Genomic DNA, 21538 nt, shown 5'->3' with positions numbered 1-21538 from the left:
GATGAGACTGAAGAGAAAACAAACAAAAAAATCAATAAAACAAAGAGTTGGGGTTTTGTTTGTTTGTTTGTTTTGAAAAAATAAACAAAATTGACTAACTGTTGGCTGTACCAAAAAAGAAAAGAAGAGAGAAGACTCAAATAGATAAAATAAGAAATGAGAGAGAAGATATCACAGCTGACAGGGCAGAAATACAAAGAATTACAAGATGCTATCATAATTATGAACAACAAAACTAAAAGAAATGGATAAATTCCTAGAAACATGACTGAACCTTGAAGAAGTATAAAAAATGAACGGATCCATAAAAACTAAGGAGAATGAAGCAGTTTTCAAAAAATTCCCAAAAAGAGGGGCGCCTGGGTGGCTCAGTCAGTTAAGCATCCGACTTCAGCTCAGGTCGTGATCTCGTGGTCCGTGAGTTTGAGCCCCGCGTCGGGCTCTGTGCTGACAGCTCAGACACTGGAGCCTGTTTCAGACTCTGTGTCTCCCTCTCCCTGACCCTCCCCCATTCATGCTCTGTCTCTCTTTGTCTCAAAAATAAATAAACATTAAAAAAAATTCCCAAAAAGAAAAGCCCAGGACCCAGATGGTTTCATGGGTGAATTCTACCAAACACTTAAACTCATGCCAATCCTTCGTAAATTCTTCCGAAATACTGAAGAGGATTAAACACTTCTAAGCTCATTTTACAAGGGCAACATTACCTTAATACCAAAGACATTTAAGGATTACAAACCAAGAAAACTACAGGCCAATATTCCTGATGAATATAAATGCAAAAAATCTTAACAAATACCAGTAACCTGGAAAGAGCCTAAATGTCCATCAACTAATGAATGGATAAAGACATTGTGGTTTATATACACAATGGAATACTACTTGGCAATGAGAAAGAATGAAACATGGCCTTTTGTAGCAATGTGGATGGAGCTGGAGAGTATTATGCTAAGTGAAATAAGTCATACAGAGAAAGACAGATACCTTATGTTTTCACTCGTATAAGGATCCTGAAAAACTTAACAGAAGACCATGGGGGAGGGGAAGGAAAAAAAAAGTTAGAGAGGGAGAGAGCCAAACCATAAGAGACTCTTAAAAACTGAGAATAAACTGAGGGTTGATGGGGGGTGGGAGGGAGAGGAGGGTGGGTGATGGGCATTGAGGAGGGCACCTGTTGGAAGGAGCACTGGGTGTTGTATGGAAACCAATTTGACAATAAATCTCATATTAAAAATAAAAATAAAATAAAAACAAAAAACAAATACTAGTAACCTGAATTCAATAACACATTACAAAGATCATACACCACAATCAAATGGGATTTATTACTGGGTTTCAAAAACAGTTCGACATACACTAATTAATAGACATGACACACCACATTAATAGAATGAGGGATAAAAATCATATCATTCTCTCAAGAGATGCAGAAAAAATTTTTGACAGAATTTAACATCCTTCCGTGGTAAAATATCTCAATCAATTGGGTATAGAAAGAACATATTTCAATGTAAAAAAGGCCATAAATGAAGAACCCACAGCTAACAATGTACTCAACAGTGAAAAGTTGGAAGTTTTCCTCAAAAATCAGGAATAAGACAAGGGTGCCCACTTTCATCTCTCCCATTTAACACAGGATTGGAAGTCCTAACCAGAGCAACTGGACAATAACAAGAAATAATAGGCATCCAGATAGGAAAAAGAGTAAAATTGTCTCCGACTGCATATGATATGATCTTATGCAAAGATAATACTAAAGACTCCACCATAAAACTATTACAACAATAAATGAATTCAGTAAATTTTCAGTATACAAAATCTGTTTTATTACTCTATACTAACAACAAACTACCTGAAAGAGAGAGAAAAAAATACAATAATATTAAAACTACAAAATACTTATTAGGAATGTATTTAACCAAGGACGTGAAAGATGGGTACACTGAACCTGTAAGACAATGATGAAGAAATTAAAGAAGACATAGATAAATGAAGAGCAATCCTGTGTCCACGGATTGGAAGATTTAAAATGTTTAAATTTTACATACTACCCAAAGTAATCTACAAATTCAGTGCAATCCCCATTAAAATCCCAAAGTCATTTTTCACAGAAAATAATCCTAAAATTTGTATGGAGTTACAAAAGACCCTGAGCAGTCAAAGCAATCTGGAGAAAGAAGAACAAAGCTGGGAACATCACAATTCTTGATTTCAAAGTATATTACAAAACTATAGTAATCTAACCAGTACATACAGTAGTGGCACAGAAAATGATACATAGACCAATGAAACAGAATTCAAGAGTCCAGAAGTGTACCCATACACATGTGGTCAACTAATATTTGACAAGAGAACCAATAATACTCACTCAATTGGGGAAAGGATATTTTCAATAAATGATGTTGGGAAACTGAATATCCCCATACAAAAGAACAAAATTGGACTCTTTTCTCACACCACCCTCAAAAATTAACATGAAATAGATTAAAGATTTAATTTAAGACTAGAAGAAAACATAGAGAAAATCTCCTTGATAATTGTTTGGATATGGCACCAAAAGCACAGATAACAAAAGCAAAATTAAACAAGTGGAACTACATAAAACTAAGAAGCTTCTATGCAAGAAAGGAAAGAATCAATAAAATGAAGAGCAGCCTGTGAAGTAAAAGAAAATATTTGCAAACCGTGTATAAGGTAAATGGTTAATGTTGAAAACATATAAAGAACTCATATAACTCAATTGCAAAAAGATTAATAATCACATTGAAAATGGGCAGAGGACTTGAATAGACATTTTTCCAAAGATAATAAAAATACGGCCAAAATGCTCATAAAAAGGTTCTCAATATCACTAATCCTCAGAGAAATGCAGATCAAAATCACAATGAGACACCTCAAACCTGCTAGAACGACTTCTATAAAAAAGAGAAGAAATAACAAATGCTGGTGAGGATGCAGAGAAAGAAAATGCTTTGTGCATGTTGATGAAAATGTAATTTCAAAGTTGCTATGAAAAACAATATGGAGATTCCTCAAAAAATAAAAAAATAGAACACCATATGATCTAGAAATCCCATTCTCTATCTATCCATGTATTCTAGGTGTATCTGAAGGATATGAAATCACTATCTCAAAGAGATGTCTGCACTCTAATGTTCACTGCAGTATTATTCACAATAGCCAAGACATGGAAACAGTCTAAGTCCATCAATGGATGAGTTAGTAAAGAAAATATGAAATATATAAAGGGATATAAAGAGATAAATATAATGGAATACTAATCAGCTATGAAAAAAAAGGAAATCAAGTCATTCAAAACAACCATGAGATGGACTGTGAGAGTATTATGTTAAGCAAGATAAGTGAGATAGACAAAGACAAAAAGCTGAACTCATAAAAAACAGAAAATAAAATTGTGGTTGCCAGGGGCCAGCAAGTAGAGCAAATGGGAAGATACTGGTCAAAGGGGATGAAACTCCAATTATAAGATGAGTAAGTTCTGGGGATCTAATGTACAGCATGATGACTATAGTTCACCATTACTGTATTATATAGTTAGAAGTTACTAAGAGAGAAGATCTTAAACTGTCGTCACTACAAAAAGTGTAATTATGTAAGATGATGGATGTATTCACTGACTTTATTGTGGTAATCAATTTTGCAGTGTATATATGTATCAAATCATCACACTGTATACTTTAAAGTCATACATGGGGCGCCTGGGTGGCTCAGTCGGTTGGGCGGCCGACTTCGGCTCAGGTCATGATGTCGCGGTCCGTGAGTTCGAGCCCCACGTCGGGCTCTGTGCTGACAGCTCAGAGCCTGGAGCCTGTTTCGGATTCTGTGTCTCCCTCTCTCTGACCCTCCCCCATTCATGCTCTGTCTCTATCTCAAAAATAAATAAACATTAAAAAATAAATTTTAAAATCATACAATGTTATGTGTTAATTATATTTAATATAACTGGTATATTTTTTAATATAAAAAAATAATTTCCAGAAATAAACTGATGATCAAACTTTCCAAAATGTATACACATGCACACACACCAAAAATTCTCTAAATGAGAATTAAAGGAAATTATAGAAAAAATACATGTATACCTTTAAGAATAAACAAAAATTTTAAATTCAGAAGCAATATCCATACTAGAAAATGTAAATAAATGTGCATGATAAAAAAAAATATGGCTAAAATTTAAGTGAGACAGTTGAACATATTTTCAGTATCTATGCAAGATCTAAAAAAGTAAAATTCTTACGAACAAAATTGTTCAATTTCAAAAGGCAAAGAATATAAATGGTCTTATTATAGAATATGAAATAAAAATTACCAATGAAATATGAAAAGATATTCAACTTTTCCAGTAACCCAAACATGAAAAACTTCTACAAAAGACATCTTTCTTTTGTGTGTTTTTATCTATCAGAATGTCAAATATACAAGTGTATTAAAAACATTTTTGGCAAATAAGAATTTATAGAAATAGCCAATTCTCATATTGTGATGATAAAAGTATAAATTAATATAGGCAATATGGAAGACAATTTGGCAGTGTCTGCAAATTTTAAATTATGTACCTCCTGTGTCACTGAAATTACACTTCTACATATCTACCCTAGAAGAAGTGCTGACAGGGGATCCGAGGGAAGATGGCGGCGTAGGAGGACGCTGGGCTCACTGCGCGTCCTGCTGATCACTTAGATTCCACCTACACCTGCCTAAATAACCCAGAAAACCACCAGAGGATTAGCAGAATGGAGTCTCCCGAGCCAAGCGCAGACGAGAGGCCCACGGAAGAGGGTAGGAAGGGCGGCGAGGCGGAGCGTGCTTCACAGACTGGCGGGAGGGAGCCGGGGCAGAGGGGTGGCTCGCTGGCCAAGCATAGCCCCCGAGTCTGGCTGGCGAATGCGGAGGGGCCGGATGGACTGTGTTCCGACAGCAAGCGCGACTTAGCATCTGGGAGGTCATAAGTTAACAGCTCTGCTCAGAAAGCGGGAAGGCTGGAGGACAAAGGGAGGGAGAGCTGCTGAGCCCCCGGAGGACAGAGCTCAGTTTGGTGGGGAACAAAGGCGCTCCCCAGCGCCATCTCCCCCGCCCATCCCCCAGCCAAAATCCCAAAGGGAACCAGTTCCTGCCAGGGAACTTGCTCGCTCCGCGCAAACACCCAACTCTGTGCTTCTGCGGAGCCAAACCTCCGGCAGCGGATCTGACTCCCTCCCGCTGCCACAGGGCCCCTCCTGAAGTGGATCACCTAAGGAGAAGCAAGCTAAGCCTGCCCCTCCTGCCCCCGTGCACCTTGCCTACCCACCCCAGCTAATACTCCAGATCCCCAGCACCACAAGCCTGGCAGTGTGCAAGTAGCCCAGACGGGCCACGCCACCCCACAATGAAGCCCGCCCCTAGGAGAGGGGAAGAGAAGGCACACACCAGTCTGACTGTGGCCCCAGCGGTGGGCTGGGGGCAGACATCAGGTCGGACTGCGGCCCCACCCACCAACTCCAGTTATACACCACAGCACAGGAGAAGTGCCCTGCAGGTCCTCACCACTCCAGGGACTATCCAAAATGACCAAACGGAAGAATTCCCCTCAAAAGAATCTCCAAGAAATAACAACAGCTAATGAACTGATCAAAAAGGACTTAAATATATAACAGAAAGTGAATTTAGAATAATAGTCATAAAATTAATCGCTGGGCTTGAAAACAGTATAGAGGACAGCAGAGAATCTCTTGCTACAGAGATCAAGGGACTAAGGAACAGTCATGAGGAGCTGAAAAACACTTTAAACGAAATGCAAAACAAAATGGAAACCACGACGGCTCAGATTGAAGAGGCAGAGGAGAGAATAGGTGAACTAGAAGATAAAGTTATGGAGAAGGAGGAAGCTGAAAGAAAGAGAGATAAAAAAATCCAGGAGTATGAGGGGAAAATTAGAGAACTAAGTGATACACTAAAAAGAAATAATATACGCATAATTGGTATCCCAGAGGAGGAAGAGAGAGGGAAAGGTGCTGAAGGGGTACTTGAAGAAATTATAGCTGAGAACTTCCCTGAACTGGGGAAGGAAAAAGGCATTGAAATCCAAGAGGCACAGAGAACTCCCTTCAGACGTAACTTGAATCGATCTTCTGCACGACATATCATAGTGAAACTGGCAAAATACAAGGATAAAGAGAAAATTCCGAGAGCAGCAAGGGATAAACGTGCCCTCACATATAAAGGGAGACCTATAAGACTTGTGACTGATCTCTCTTTTGAAACTCGGCAGGCCAGAAAGGATGGGCACGATATCTTCAGTGTGCTAAACAGAAAAAATATGCAGCCAAGAATCCTTTATCCAGCAAGTCTGTCATTTAGAATAAAAGGAGAGATAAAGGTCTTCCCAAACAAACAAAAACTGAAGGAATTTGTCACCACGAAACCAGCCCTACAAGAGATCCTAAGGGGGATCCTGTGAGACAAAGTACCAGAGACATCACTACAAGCATAAAACATACAGACATCACAATGACTCTAAACCCGTATCTTTCTATAATAACACTGAATGTAAATGGATTAAATGCGCCAACCAAAAGACATAGGATAAAAAAAACAAGACCCATCTATTTGCTGTCTACAAGAGACTCATTTTAGATCTGAGACACCTTTAGATTGAGAGTGAGGGGATGGAGAACTATTTACCATGCTACTGGAAGCCAAAAGAAAGCTGGAGTAGCCATACTTATATCAGACAAACTAGACTTTAAATTAAAGGCTGTAACAAGAGATGAAGAAGGGCATTATATAATAATTACAGGGTCTATCCATCAGGAAGAGCTAACAATTATACATGTCTATGCGCCGAATACCGGAGCCCCCAGATATATAAAACAATTACTCATAAACATAAGCAACCTTATTGATAAGAATGTGGTCATTGCAGGGGACTTTAACACCCCACTTACAGAAATGGATAGATCATCTAGACACACGGTCAATAAAGAAACAAGGGCCCTGAATGATACATTGGATCAGATGGACTTGACAGATATATTTAGAACTCTGCATCCCAAAGCAACAGAATGTACTTTCTTCTCAAGTGCACATGGAACATTCTCCAAGATAGATCATATACTGGGTCACAAAACAGCCCTTCATAAGTTTACAAGAATTGAAATCATACCATGCATACTTTCAGACCACAATGCTATGAAGCTTGAAATCAACGACAGGAAAAAGTCTGGAAAACCTCCAAAAGCATGGAGGTTAAAGAACACCCTACTAACGAATGAGTGGGTCAACCAGGCAATTAGAGAAGAAATTAAAAAATATATGGAAACAAACGAAAATGAAAATACAACAATCCAAACGCTTTGGGATGCAGCGAAGGCAGTCCTGAGAGGAAAATACATTGCAATCCAGGCCTATCTCAAGAAACAAGAAAAATCCCAAATACAAAATCTAACAGCACACCTAAAGGAAATAGAAGCAGAACAGCAAAGGCAGCCTAAACCCAGCAGAAGAAGAGAAATCATAAAGATCAGAGCAGAAATAAACAATATAGAATCTAAAAAAACTGTAGAGCAGATCAACGAAACCAAGAGCTGGTTTTTTGAAAAAATAACAAAATTGACAAACCTCCAGCCAGGCTTCTCAAAAAGAAAAGGGAGATGACCCAAATAGATAAAATCATGAATGAAAATGGAATGATTACAACCAATCCCTCAGAGATACAAGCAATTATCAGGGAATACTATGAAAAATTATGCCAACAAATTGGACAACCTGGAAGAAATGGATAAATTCCTAAACACCCACACTCTTCCAAAACTCAATCAGGAGGAAATAGAAAGCTTGAACAGACCCATAACCAGCGAAGAAATTGAATCGGTTATCAAAAATCTCCCAACAAATAAGAGTCCAGGACCAGATGGCTTCCCAGGGGAGTTCTACCAGACGTTTAAAGCAGAGATGATACCTATCCTTCTCAAGCTATTCCAAGAAATAGAAAGGGAAGGAAAACTTCCAGACTCATTCTATGAAGCCAGTATTACTTTGATTCCTAAACCAGACAGAGACCCAGTAAAAAAAGAGAACTACAGGCCAATATCCCTGATGAATATGGATGCAAAAATTCTCAATAAGATACTAGCAAATCGAATTCAACGGCATATAAAAAGAATTATTCACCATGATCAAGTGGGATTCATTCCTGGGATGCAGGGCTGGTTCAACATTCACAAATCAATCAACGTGATACATCACATTAACAAAAAAAAAGAGAAGAACCATATGATCCTGTCAATCGATGCAGAAAAGGCCTTTGACAAAATCCAGCACCCTTTCTTAATAAAAACCCTTGAGAAAGTCGGGATAGAAGGAACATACTTAAAGATCATAAAAGCCATTTATGAAAAGCCCACAGCTAACATCATCCTCAACGGGGAAAAACTGAGAGCTTTTTCCCTGAGATCAGGAACACGCCAGGGATGCCCACTCTCACCGCTGTTGTTTAACATAGTGCTGGAAGTTCTAGCATCAGCAATCAGACAACAAAAGGAAATCAAAGGCATCAAAATTGGCAAAGATGAAGTCAAGCTTTCGCTTTTTGCAGATGACATGATATTATACATGGAAAATCCGATAGACTCCACCAAAAGTCTGCTAGAACTGATACATGAATTCAGCAAAGTTGCAGGATACAAAATCAATGTACAGAAATCCGTTGCATTCATATACACTAACAATGAAACAACAGAAAGACAAATAAAGAAACTGATCCTATTCACAATTGCACCAAGAAGCATAAAATACCTAGGAATAAATCTAACCAAAGATGTAAAAGATCTGTATGCTGAAAACTATAGAAAGCTTATGCAGGTAATTGAAGAAGATATAAAGAAATGGAAAGACATTCCCTGCTCATGGATTGGAAGAATAAATATTGTCAAAATGTCAATACTACCCAAAGCTATCTACACATTCAATGCAATCCCAATCAAAATTGCACCAGCATTCTTCTCGAAACTAGAACAAGCAATCCTAAAATTCATATGGAACCACAAAAGGCCCCGAATAGCCAAGGTAATTTTGAAGAAGAAGACCAAAGCAGGAGGCATCACAATCCCAGACTTTAGCCTCTACTACAAAGCTGTCATCATCAAGACAGCATGGTATTGGCATAAAAACAGACACATAGACCAATGGAATAGAATAGAAACCCCAGAACTAGACCCACAAACGTATGGCCAACTCATCTTTGACAAAGCAGGAAAGAACATCCAATGGAAAAAAGACAGTCTCTTTAACAAATGGTGCTGGGAGAACTGGACAGCAACATGCAGAAGGTTGAAACTAGACCACTTTCTCACACCATTCACAAAAATAAACTCAAAATGGATAAAGGACCTGAATGTGAGACAGGAAACCATCAAAACCTTAGAGGAGAAAGCAGGAAAAGACCTCTCTGACCTCAGCTGTAGCAATCTCTTACTCGACACATCCCCAAAGGCAAGGGAATTAAAAGCAAAAGTGAATTACTGGGACCTTATGAAGATAAAAAGCTTCTGCACAGCAAAGGAAACAACCAACAAAACTAAAAGGCAACCAACGGAATGGGAAAAGATATTTGCAAATGACATATCGGACAAAGGGCTAGTATCCAAAATCCAAAAGAGCTCACCAAACTCCACACCCGAAAAACAAATAACCCAGTGAAGAAATGGGCAGAAAACATGAATAGACACTTCTCTAAAGAAGACATCCGGATGGCCAACAGGCACATGAAAACATGTTCAACGTCACTCCTTATCAGGAAAATACAATTCAAAACCACACTCAGATATCACCTCACGCCAGTCAGAGTGGCCAAAATGAACAAATCAGGAGACTATAGATGCTGGAGAGGATGTGGAGAAACGGGAACCCTCTTGCACTGTTGGTGGGAATGCAAATTGGTGCAGCCACTCTGGAGGTTCCTCAGAAAATTAAAAATAGACCTACCCTATGACCCAGCAATAGCACTGCTAGGAATTTACCCAAGGGATACAGGAGTACTGATGCATAGGGGCACTTGTACCCCAATGTTTATAGCAGCACTCTCAACAATAGCCAAATTATGGAAAGAGCCTAAATGTCCATCAACTGATGAATGGATAAAGAAATTGTGGTTTATATACACAATGGAGTACTACGTGGCAATGAGAAAGAATGAAATATGGCCCTTTGTAGTAACATGGATGGAACTGGAGAGTGTTATGCTAAGTGAAATAAGCCATACAGAGAAAGACAGATACCATATGTGTTCACTCTTATGTGGATCCCGAGAAACTTAACAGGAACCCATGGGGGAGGGGAAGGAAATAAAAAAGAAGTTAGAGTGGAAGAGAGCCAAAGCATAAGAGACTCTTAAAAATTGAGAACAAACTGAGGGTTGATAGGGGGGTGGGAGGGAGGGGAGGGTGGGTGATGGGTATTGAGGAGGGCACCTTTTGGGATGAGCACTGGGTGTTGTATGGAAACCAATTTGACAATAAACTTCATTTATTGAAAAAAAAAAAAAAGAACAACCTATAAGTTTAACTCTGCTTCAATCAATAAATATTCATCAACCAGTAAAAAAAAAAAAAAAAAGAAAAGAAAATGCCTTTACTAAAAATATACAAGACTTATATGAATAAAGTTACAAGACTGTGGAAGCAAGAAGAAAAGTTTAAAAAAAATGGTGAAATGCAGAGATTCCCTTTTGTATCATGTCAGTTTTCTATAAACCAATTAGTAAATTTAGTGTAAGCTCAGTGAAAATTTCAATGAGTATACATCTGTGTGTCTCTCTGTGTTTAAATTTGCAATGTGTCAAAATATTTTTTAATGTTTATTTATTCTGGGAGAGACAGAGAGAGCTTGAGTTGGGGAGAGGCAGAGAGGGACACAGAGAATCCCAAGCAGGCTCTGCACTGAAAGGTTCTACTCTCCCTCATGTGGGGCTCTAACTCATAAACCGTGAGATCATGACCCAAGCAGAAATCAAGAGCACACACACACATACACACAGAATAATGAAAAATAACTTATCCTAAATTATATTAAAACATATAACAAAAAACCCAAAATTATAACAAGATCTTGTAGATGCAAGACTAGAATAACCACTGGAAAATTTTTTTGGAAGTTTAAATATACCCAGGACACAATGATAATCAGAATACAGGAAAACAAGTATTTCAAATGGACAAGCGAAAGATGGATTATTCAAAAAGTGTTATTGGGATAACTTCCAGCCATTACATAATAAGCCAGTGCTCCCTAACTTCACCAAAATAAATTCCATACAATCTATGATTTAAATATAAAAATATGTATAAAATATTGGGAAATGTGAGGAAAGGTGTGTGTGATATAAATCTTAAAACAAAATATTGACAGATTTCACCACATAAAATTTTTAAATGGCACAGTAAAAAGCACCACAGAAAATGTTAAGGGAAAACAAAAATGTAAACGTTATATGGAACAAACTGACATAATGATATATTTTTAAAAAGATGCCTTACAACCCAATAGAAAGACGAGCAAAAAGTATGAACATAAGATGTAGGGAAAAAATTGAGAAGTAATAAATATATGTGGAGATAATCACCTTCATTAATTATCAAGTAATGCAAATTTTTTTTTCATATATCAAACTTGAAGATATTCCATAGATGATTTATAAACCATTTTTTTATATACAGAGAAAAGATAATTTTTATTTTGCAGAAAATATAAATTAGCCTAACCTCTCTGGAGAATAATTTAGTCATATTTAGCCAAATTTAAAGCACTTCGAACTCTAAGACTTTATCATATATAATTATCCATGTATGAAAACAATATGTGTGTGCCTACATACGTAATAGAGTGTGTATGTACATACATAAATATACAAAAACATATATATACACACATATATACATGCACTTACAAATGTCCATTGATGCATTGTTTGTGAAAGCCAAAAGTGAGAGAAGACTGATTTAGTCTTCTTTGACTCATCCATAGTATGGAATATTATATAAAAATAAGAGACGAAATAGATCTCTCTGCATTCAATGGAAAGATACCCATGGCATATTTGTTAGTCTGAAATACATTCTGCAGAACAGTATGCACAGCATGATCTGATTTATGTCCTAATTAATATTTACATGTGTTCTCCTTGATATACAGCTATTTTAAACTTCAATATGGTTAGGATTTTTTTAAGGACATATATTGATTTTAAAATGAGCTGGCCACAGAAATATATTAAAAGGTGTTTCTTAACTTCGTCCCCAAAACACAGTCTAAATGGACTGTTATCAAAAGATTACAATGTACTAATAGACATTACACATTTAAATATATATTGCATGGTTCAGATGGCATCTGTAGGGGCTTCACTGTCTTAAGTCAAATTAGTTTTTGCTGTGTAAGTCACTGACAATAGTAGTGAAATGGATGATTGGGCAAGAGGAAATGTGTACGTACACAGAGGAAAAAAATGAGTAAAATTATGATAGCTTCTATATTCTTTTTTTCTTTCTTCCTAACCTTTTTTATTTCTCTTTACTTCTGTCTCCCTTCTGATATTTATTGCATACCTACTATAAAAGTCAAGCCATGTGAAATAATTGACCTAACTGTTTTTGATGTATAACAAAATCCATTCCCTATGATTTGATCTCATACATTTTAGTCAATCTCCATTATATTCCTATATGGTGAACATTATTACCCACATTTCTCTTTCTCCCTCTCTCTCTCTCTCTCTCTCTCTCTCTCACACACACACACACACACATGCATACATACATGTGTATGCACACACATACACACACACACCATTGAGAAAGTTACTTAAGCTTCAAATAATTTATTTTGTATTTTATTAATATACTGAGTTTATTTCACATGTATATTTTTGTCTCCCCATTTCCATTTGTCTGACCACCACTGCTATCATAACATTCCACACATATTTAAAACCAAGCAAAGGAAAAGCTCCATTTTGAAAAACTAAACAGACATTTTGGAGAACACATTTTTGGCAATGGGACCTGGATAATAATTATCAGACATGGTATGGAAAGTTGACACTTTGCATTAGTATATCAACTACTACATAAATGAAATAAGATGGGAAATTTTAACAAACTAAAAAAAAATATTTCCTTTAAGAGACTTCCTTCACTGCCAGCGACCTTGAATAGCCTCTCTGGTCAGTCATCCAGAAGCAACTCTCCACACTGTTCATGAACTTGGCTTCCAGGTTAGGAAGACAGCCACATTTACTATATTTGCTTACATGTTTGTTTTACTGTCTTCTACAGAACTAAGTTCTTTTGGTGTCTTGGGAATGTTTTTGCTGTTTTTTGAAGGATTCTTCACCTTTTGATCTTAGTGTTAATGGTTTTGCATCTTTTTCATTCTGGTTTGATTTTTGTGCATTTTTTGGCTTGAGTATTACATATAGTATCGCATATACATTTGTTTGCTGAAGTTTTTGCTTCACTTCCTCCTTATCAAAATCATCATCTTCAATATCTTCGTCAACATTATCAACTCCAAGTTTTGCTTTTTTCTGTGGAAACTTGCTACCACTTCCAGAAGCAGGTCATTTTCCAGATGTACTTAGGGGGTTCACATGACTCAGCATCTTCCTCTACAGCTACTGAGTCCTGTTCGCTAATATGCATAGACCCCAAACCATACTTAGCCTTAAGACCACAGGTGGTGGTGTTTCAGAGCCCCAAGACAAACCAGTGACTGTACCAACATTTTCAAAGTTGTCATTGAAGTACAATTGGACTGCCTTCACAATTCATTGCCCCTGCTTCCACAATGTACAATTCATCCTCTGCATAAACCCCTAAACTGATTGTTTTTAAAGAAAACTTGCGTTCATTTTCATCATTTCCCACTTTAAAGTCAGCTTTTAGTTCACAACAGTTCTTGGGGCTGGAAGTCCAAGATTGGGATGCCATCAGTGGGGGACCCTCCTGCAGGGTGTAGATGTCTCATTGTATCCTCACATGGTAAAAGAGGCTTATATTACAAAGAATGTAAATTTCTTGCATAAGAATACACAACAAGTCAGTGCAAGAGCCCACATTAGAAAGAGAAGCTTGTGTGACACCAAATGACAATATTTTATCTTATTTAATGATGTGTTTATGTCATGAATGGTTTGCATTTCTTTGTATTATTGCAGATTATCACTATGTTGTTTTGTTTTAATCATTCACTCATTCTTTTTTCACTCACCATTTATTGAAAAATTTCTGATGGTATGCCAGTAAATGCTTAGTCACATGCTCTCTGGGGAAAAACTCTTTCCCTACCTAATTCTGTATTAGAAATACTCCCACCACGCCTAATGTCAAACTACCAATGCAACACCAAACAGCTTGAACAGTTCTTTAAAGCCTAACAATCAGCTCTCACACACTAGCACGAGGGAGACCCAGCACTCCACATATCACTTTCCATATACCACTATATTCCAGAAATGTGATTTCTGTCTCTGCATAATCCAGGATCTAGAAAAAGAAACCGATAATCAACAACACAAATGATAAATTTTAGAAAAATAGAATATTTTCAAGTCTGTTGTCTTCCTGACTCTTTCATCTTTTCAATGACTATTTATAGTAATGTTTCCAGTTGAAAGTTATTTTAATCCCTCTCAAAACTATAATATAGGTCATTAAAATTTACCCTAGAGTTTAGCCAGAAAAATATTGTAAATCAAATCTACTTCAAAGCCTTTTATTCATTTCCAGTGAGTAAAAATTCCTTAATGTTATTTCACCTTGTATATCCTCCCTAATGTGACTTTTACTAGCTCTATAATGAATTAGAAGAGAACTAAATAGTAGTAACTACCCGTGTTACATGGGATAATTACTGTAATCACACCATCATGATTCTCTATATTGATGTATTTTTCCTTCAACACACCCAGAAAATTATTTACTTCTAAGATGATGAATGACTTACAACAACAATTCAGACAGGTATTATGATGATAGGTAATAGGGTAAACACAATTTTCCCTTGAAATAGAAACACAACATATTCTGTATTTTAGCATGTGTAGATTCTGTGTTTAAAGATACTCTAAATTTTGCAGACATCAAATGGGGGCTCTGATTAGGATAAGCCTCATGACATTGACAAAGAGAGATGTTTTAAACATGGTTTCTTCCTGAAACACACTATGTTCTTCACACTAAAAAAAAAAAAAAAGAAACAACAGTTCATTTTTTTGTGTGTGAGAAAGCCTGTTTCACTTAGCAAAAATGTTGATGGCTTAAAGGTGGCCTAAATGACAAATTACTAAGTAATTTTAAATATGTCATTTTAACTACTTGAACTGAATTGTTTTCTTGTGTAGGTAAGTATGTTGAAAAAATAAAGTAGTTTATAAAACCTTTCACCTGAAAACTCTTTTCATTATTATAGTGTCAGCAATTCAACACTGAGTCTGATACTCTGTAATGTGAAAGAGACAAAGTTTCTGCAGAAAGATATAACTCATTTGTTGATATAAGACCATCTTCCCAGCCACAATACCAAAGATGCTTTTAGAGCAGCATGCTGCTACAGATAGATATGTACACCAATTACTATAGGCTGAACAACTGGTGGTCTTAAACATACTTGTATTACTGGTTTTTAAAAATTACACAAATTCTGGTTGCATATACCTTTATTTAAAGCCATCACAGTAATTAGAATGGTTTTTGGTACTGTTTTTATCTCAAGCTAGAGTTATTTGGAGTTCAACTGTCACACTGAAATCTACAAAATTTTTGACTTATACATTAATTAGAATTTTAAAAATGGTAATCATTAACGATGGTCAGTAGGACAATTATGACCAGAAAGTGAATGCAATCTTGACATTTTTTTTTCAACAAGCACATCTTGAGCTATTTACTCTATTTTAAATCACACTAAGTGGTTGTTAAAATACAAAGAATAAGACTTGGCCCTGTCCTAGACAGAGACTTACAGAATACAGAAACATAAACAGGTACATATGAGAGAACATGATGACAATTCATTACATGTAACTACAAGTTGAGGTCAAAACATGGGAGAGAGAGTAGGTAATGAAAGGCATGACTTTTGAAACTTGAAACAAGATTTCTCCTATCAGAGAGGTGTAGAATGGTCCTCCAATACAGAAATGAAAGGTCAACAAATATTTTCCCTGTTGTTAAAGGCTATGGTTCTCAGTTTGGGGCACAGATACGTAACTGAGCATTTCTGCAATGGGTCATATTCTTTCAATCTTCATTATATGTAATTTCACATGGGTTGAGATATTTGTATAATCTACTCAATAGTATTAAAACAATAAGTTTCTCTCCTGTGAACCTGTCATTTACTGTCACACATATTAAAAAAGCTGTGCTCCATAACAAAATACATTAGCTCTGCCCATACCAATAACTAGTGGTGAGACTCATGAGCAAGCAACACATTTTGCTGAGTTTGGGTTTAATTTTGAAGTATTTGACTCACATTGTTATTCTTATGATATCCAACAATTACAAAAGCATGAAAGATATTTTAAGAACATATAGGAGAACATAATTATTATGGAAATGAAAGTTGAGATAATTAAATTTGAAAATAGTGAATTGACAAATATTTTACATATATATACCAGATAAATTATTTGTAAGTGGCAGTCAGGTCAGGTGGTGACTCATACTTAGGCTAACGGTGTGTCCTAGTTTCTCTGGGACAAGTCCAATTTACAAGTGTTGCCTTGATGCCTTTCTGATTTGGCATCTGTTCCAGAATTTTCATTCTTAAACAATGCCATTTTATTTTAAATAGTTGAATTCAAATGACCTGGTGTAGGTCTGGGAGTTCTCCACTTTGTACTGTGAGTTTCTGTGATCTCTCTTAGCACATGGGACGCTTAGGTTCATGGAACAGAGTTCTTGCTTTAACTGGTGGTTAAATTTAAAGATAAACAGGATCCATACCTTAAATTCTTTCCCAATCCTTCTAAATGCACCACAACTTTAATTTAACTCTTTAAGGCAGAGCGTGGCGGGCTCTTTCTGATAAAATGAGACACACTCAGAAATGCTTCAAATCTCCTGGGGAAGAAGCAGAAGAATTTGATACTACCCCCTGAGGACCCACTTGGGGCACCATTTGCTTCCACCAGGGCCATAGCCAGTCCCACAGTCCTAAAAAGTTCAAGCCACCAAGGTATTAGTCAGCAAGACCGATGGAAAATGTAGAAAATATTGGAAGTGTATATGTGAAATTTGAGTGGGAAACAGAAGAAGCCCTGCCTTAGCAAGAGATAGAGTATTCTGATGTGTGGTGCCACAACTGTTGTTTCCTCATTTTGTGGCATAAAATAATCATTTTATTTCTTTATTTCACAATAATCCACTTTAGGAGAAATAAATGAAAAAATGACATGAAATAACGAAATAAATGAAAAATTACAGTTTAATGATGAGATTTCTGCTTCTCAAGAAAGTTGACAATGTAACTTGCACAAAATATATGTCATTCATTAGTGACTATCCCCCATAATAATTGTAACAATATCACTGATCATACTAAAACTGGGGAACTCAAGTCTACTTAAAAACACCTCAATGGCCTTCAAATACTATAGTTAATTTAAGATAACTATGCTGGAAAAAAAAAAGATTTAATACATGCAGCAACAAAAGACATATTTATATACCATTCTATGCAAAGTGACTTTTTATTTAGATCAAATTATTCTTTTTCTAAATTCATCTTGCTTACTTTTACTTCCAAGTTTTCATGTACAAGAATAAAATACAAAGTGATAGCTGCTAATTTATTGGCTTGAATAAAAGAACTTTGGAAACAGTTAAATGAATCTAGTTTTACATCAGTGTTGCTAGACTCATCAAACAGAAAGTTAATTTCAATTGTAGTTCCGTTTTTTTTCCTTTCAATTCATGAAACTGAAGTAGAACTTTACAAAGTTTATTGTTTGTACTAGGATTTTCTAGAGAGACATAAACAAGAGTACCAAAAGTATATATGAATATATATGTGTGTGTATCTGCACACACACACACACACACACACACTCTCACACACACACACTCTCACACACACACATATTCATGTATAAAGAGAAAGAGATTTATTTCAAGAAACTGACTCATAATTAGGAGTGAGTTTAGCGTATATAAAAAAGTATGCTCTCAAATAAAAATATTATGGTCTACAAAGAGCGTCAAATGAGGATCTCAATAATTTCAAAGTTATTAACCATAAAATGCAATTTTGAAGATTACATGTTTGAAGACTTCATATTTTTATGAAAAATAATTTAAATAAGACCATACTGCAAGTGAATATACATTCTTCAGAAATATACAAGCAATGAGGTTTGAAACAGATACAAATAACAATTGATTAAAGTATGAAAATGTGTACCAAGAATAATTAAGCTGCATATGCTATAGTTTTACTATCCAGGTAATAAATACAAAGGAAGATTAACTTTGCTTTAATAAAATGTATATGCTGCTTTTATATTTTGAAAGAATTTTATTTCTGAAAATACATTTCGAGTTATACAGGTCTACAAAATCAATAAATCCATTGTATTAATCAATCAATCAATATTGTGATAATTGTGGCATTTAATTATTTTAATATCCTTTTTACTTTTACAAATGCCCTATTTGGTTGATGAATGATACGGCCACATATTATGTGAAGAATTCTACCTCTACACTAAAAATCGCTAGTGATCGACTATGCTAAATGACAAAATAAATTAAAAAAAAAGAAGAAAGATATTCAAGTTTCTGGCTCCAGGATTGTTAATTATAAGCAATGTCTTAGTAGTCAGCTGATAATTCAGGAAAAGTTTGGAAATTAATTTCAGAATAAGCACAAGGGCTGAATTGCTGCTTGAACTTTTGCTGACCATAAATATATTTTTGTTGGTATTCTTATTAATAGTTTCTAGTTTTTTATGAAAAGATACTTTCAGGTACCCCAAAGGCTTTACCTGCTTTTACTCTAGCAACCCTGTAAAGTAGGTACTACTTTTATTCACCTTTAGAGATAAGGAAAACAAGAGGCTTGGCAGCAATTCTAAGGTGAGAGGCCTGGGAACATGTGATGCAGCCCAGATGTGCATTCTCTCTATGTGCTCCTTGGAAGTAACACAACAGAGTGAGTGGTGAGCAGTGAATGGGAAGCATCTTTTGCCAAAGATAAACTTATCAATGTTAGAAGGATACAAGATGGTAAACAACATAAATCCTTAAGCAGGAAAAAAACTGTGCATAGCTTTAAAACACCATGGGACCTGCAGGCTTACCCTACTCTTCATCACGTTGAAAGAACTTTAAATTGAACTTGTCTTTTTTTTTAATTTATTTTTTTAATTTACATCCAAGTTGGCATATAGTGCAATAATGATTTCAGGAGTAGATTCCTTAATGCCCCTTACCCATTTAGCCCACTCCCCCTCCCACAAGCCTTCCAGCAGCGCTTTGTCTGTTCTCCACATTTAGGAGTCTCTTACATTTTGTCCCCCTCCCCGTTTTTATATTATTTTCGCTTCTCTTTCCTTATTGAACTTGTCTTTTGAGAACCAGCTGTGTCTCTGAGTATAAGTGTGTCTACAATATACTGTTCCGTTTTCAGGCATTTCACGTAGGATGGAAAGGATTTTGAGGTGGTTTTTCCCTCTGCTCCCTAGACTCATCCAAACTGGAGAGCTAACGAAATTTCCATGTGGGGAAAGGCAAGCTCATGGCCAACATTTCTATGTTAGATTACTAAATTCCCATTGCACCACCTCCCATTGGGCAAGAGGTAATGTGTCTTTCCCTCAAACCTCAAATTACTGATTATAGGGCACAATTATCAGTGTATAGTTACTGAATATTTTTAAAACTCACAACATTATTTGATAAGAATTTTTGCCCAAGTTTTAGCATGTAGAACATCCTCTGGCAAAGCCATCAGAATGTTTCAGATTTGTACTTACCCCACTTCTACAAGGCGCTCCTGATTAAACTTAGATTGCATTCTTATTAGCATTCACACAATTTAGTCCTTTGTAAAAATGTACGTTTCTATTTGCACTCTTCTTTTCTGAAGTCTTATCTCCTCTCTAGCAGCATTTACTCAATATCCCTTGAGCACTCTTTGAGCAATAATAGTACACAGAGTGGGATTTGCCAAGCATGAATATTCCATAAGGATCGCAAGGATTCTGTAGTTCACTGACTCCATTGTCTTTGAAGGCAAAATTCAACATGAACACGGAATTCTGTTCTTCCTTTGCAGAGCTAAACAATAGTAGTATCCACATATTTTGAGGGTAATTTATATTCAGTGAAAAATTATTATTCATATAGGCTCAAAATTTCCTTACTCATTTGCATTTCTTCCTTCCCTAGATTCTCAAAGCATGTTGAAGGAAGGAGTCTACCTTTCAGGTTACACCCACTAGAAAGATGTCAACAAGATAAAGAGGAAATTAATTCATAGATGACTTTAATTTAAAAATAAGGCGATTACTATTATTTGGACTGGGATATAGTTGGACAGTAGGACCGGATTTTATTCACCTTTGTTCCCAGTATATAAACACAACACCTAATATGTAACATTTGTTTGATAAATGAACATTTGTTGAGAGAAGAAAACGGGGGTGGTCAAACTGTGGCCACTGAACTAAATACGGCCATCCCTTATTTTGCAAGGTCCCTGAACACACTAATGATCATGCACTTACACAATGTCGATGGCTACTTTCATGCTGCAAAGACTTCCTGGCCTGTGAAGCTAAAACAAATTGCTATCTGGCCCTTTAAAAAAATGTTTCCTGGAGCACCTGAGTGGTTCAGTGGTTAAGTGTCTGATTTCAGCTCAGGTCATGATCTCATGATTCACGAGTTCAAGCCCCACACTGGGCTCTGTGCTGACAGCTCAGAGCCTGGAGCCTGCTTCAAATTCTGTGTCTCCTTCTCTCTCTGCCCCTCCCCTACTCACGCTGTCTCTCTCTCTCTCAAAAATAAGCAAACATTTAAAAAAAAGTTAAAAAAAATTTCCTAATGCCTGCATAGGAGAATGCTTGAAAAATGCAAAAAAAAAAAAAAAATCACTAGTCATCTTTTATATGTTGTAATTTTTGGTGGTTACAATGGAATCATATATAAAATTTAGTACTTTACTTTTTATTTACTATATCATACACCTCTTTTCCATCATGGCCCCAGTTCATATTCTGTTGCAAAGGTATGTTGTATAACTATTCCTCCCTGGCCCCAGTTTTCATGGGGGCGGGTGGATAAGGAGACTCATACATATAAACTGTAAGGTGCTTCCAAGTCTGGTTCTCTGGTTCTGTCTCCCTTCCACAGCTGTACATGTGACTTTAAAAGTTAAAAGTATGCTCATTTATTTATGGGGCACCTGGGTGGCTCAGTAGGTTGAGCGTCTGACTTCGGCTCAGGTCATGATCTCACCGTTCATGACTTTCAGC

At 36.3% G+C, this 21538-nt stretch overlaps 1 protein-coding gene and 1 pseudogene across 1 annotated transcript in view; both read right to left on the bottom strand.

Moving 5' to 3' along the window:
- DPP10 (dipeptidyl peptidase like 10) overlaps nt 1-21538 on the bottom strand; it is a 1350210-nt gene that overhangs the window by 1106372 nt on the left and 222300 nt on the right. The window lies entirely within an intron of this gene.
- LOC132673335 (nucleophosmin-like) lies at nt 13071-14028 on the bottom strand (annotated as a pseudogene).

Source organism: Panthera onca, chromosome C1 (assembly GCF_046562875.1).
Source record: "Panthera onca isolate mPanOnc1 chromosome C1, mPanOnc1 haplotype 2, whole genome shotgun sequence".
NCBI lineage: Eukaryota > Metazoa > Chordata > Mammalia > Carnivora > Felidae > Panthera > Panthera onca.
The sequence above is the reverse complement of the archived record's forward strand: the minus strand, read 5'-3'. Positions and strand labels throughout refer to the sequence as shown.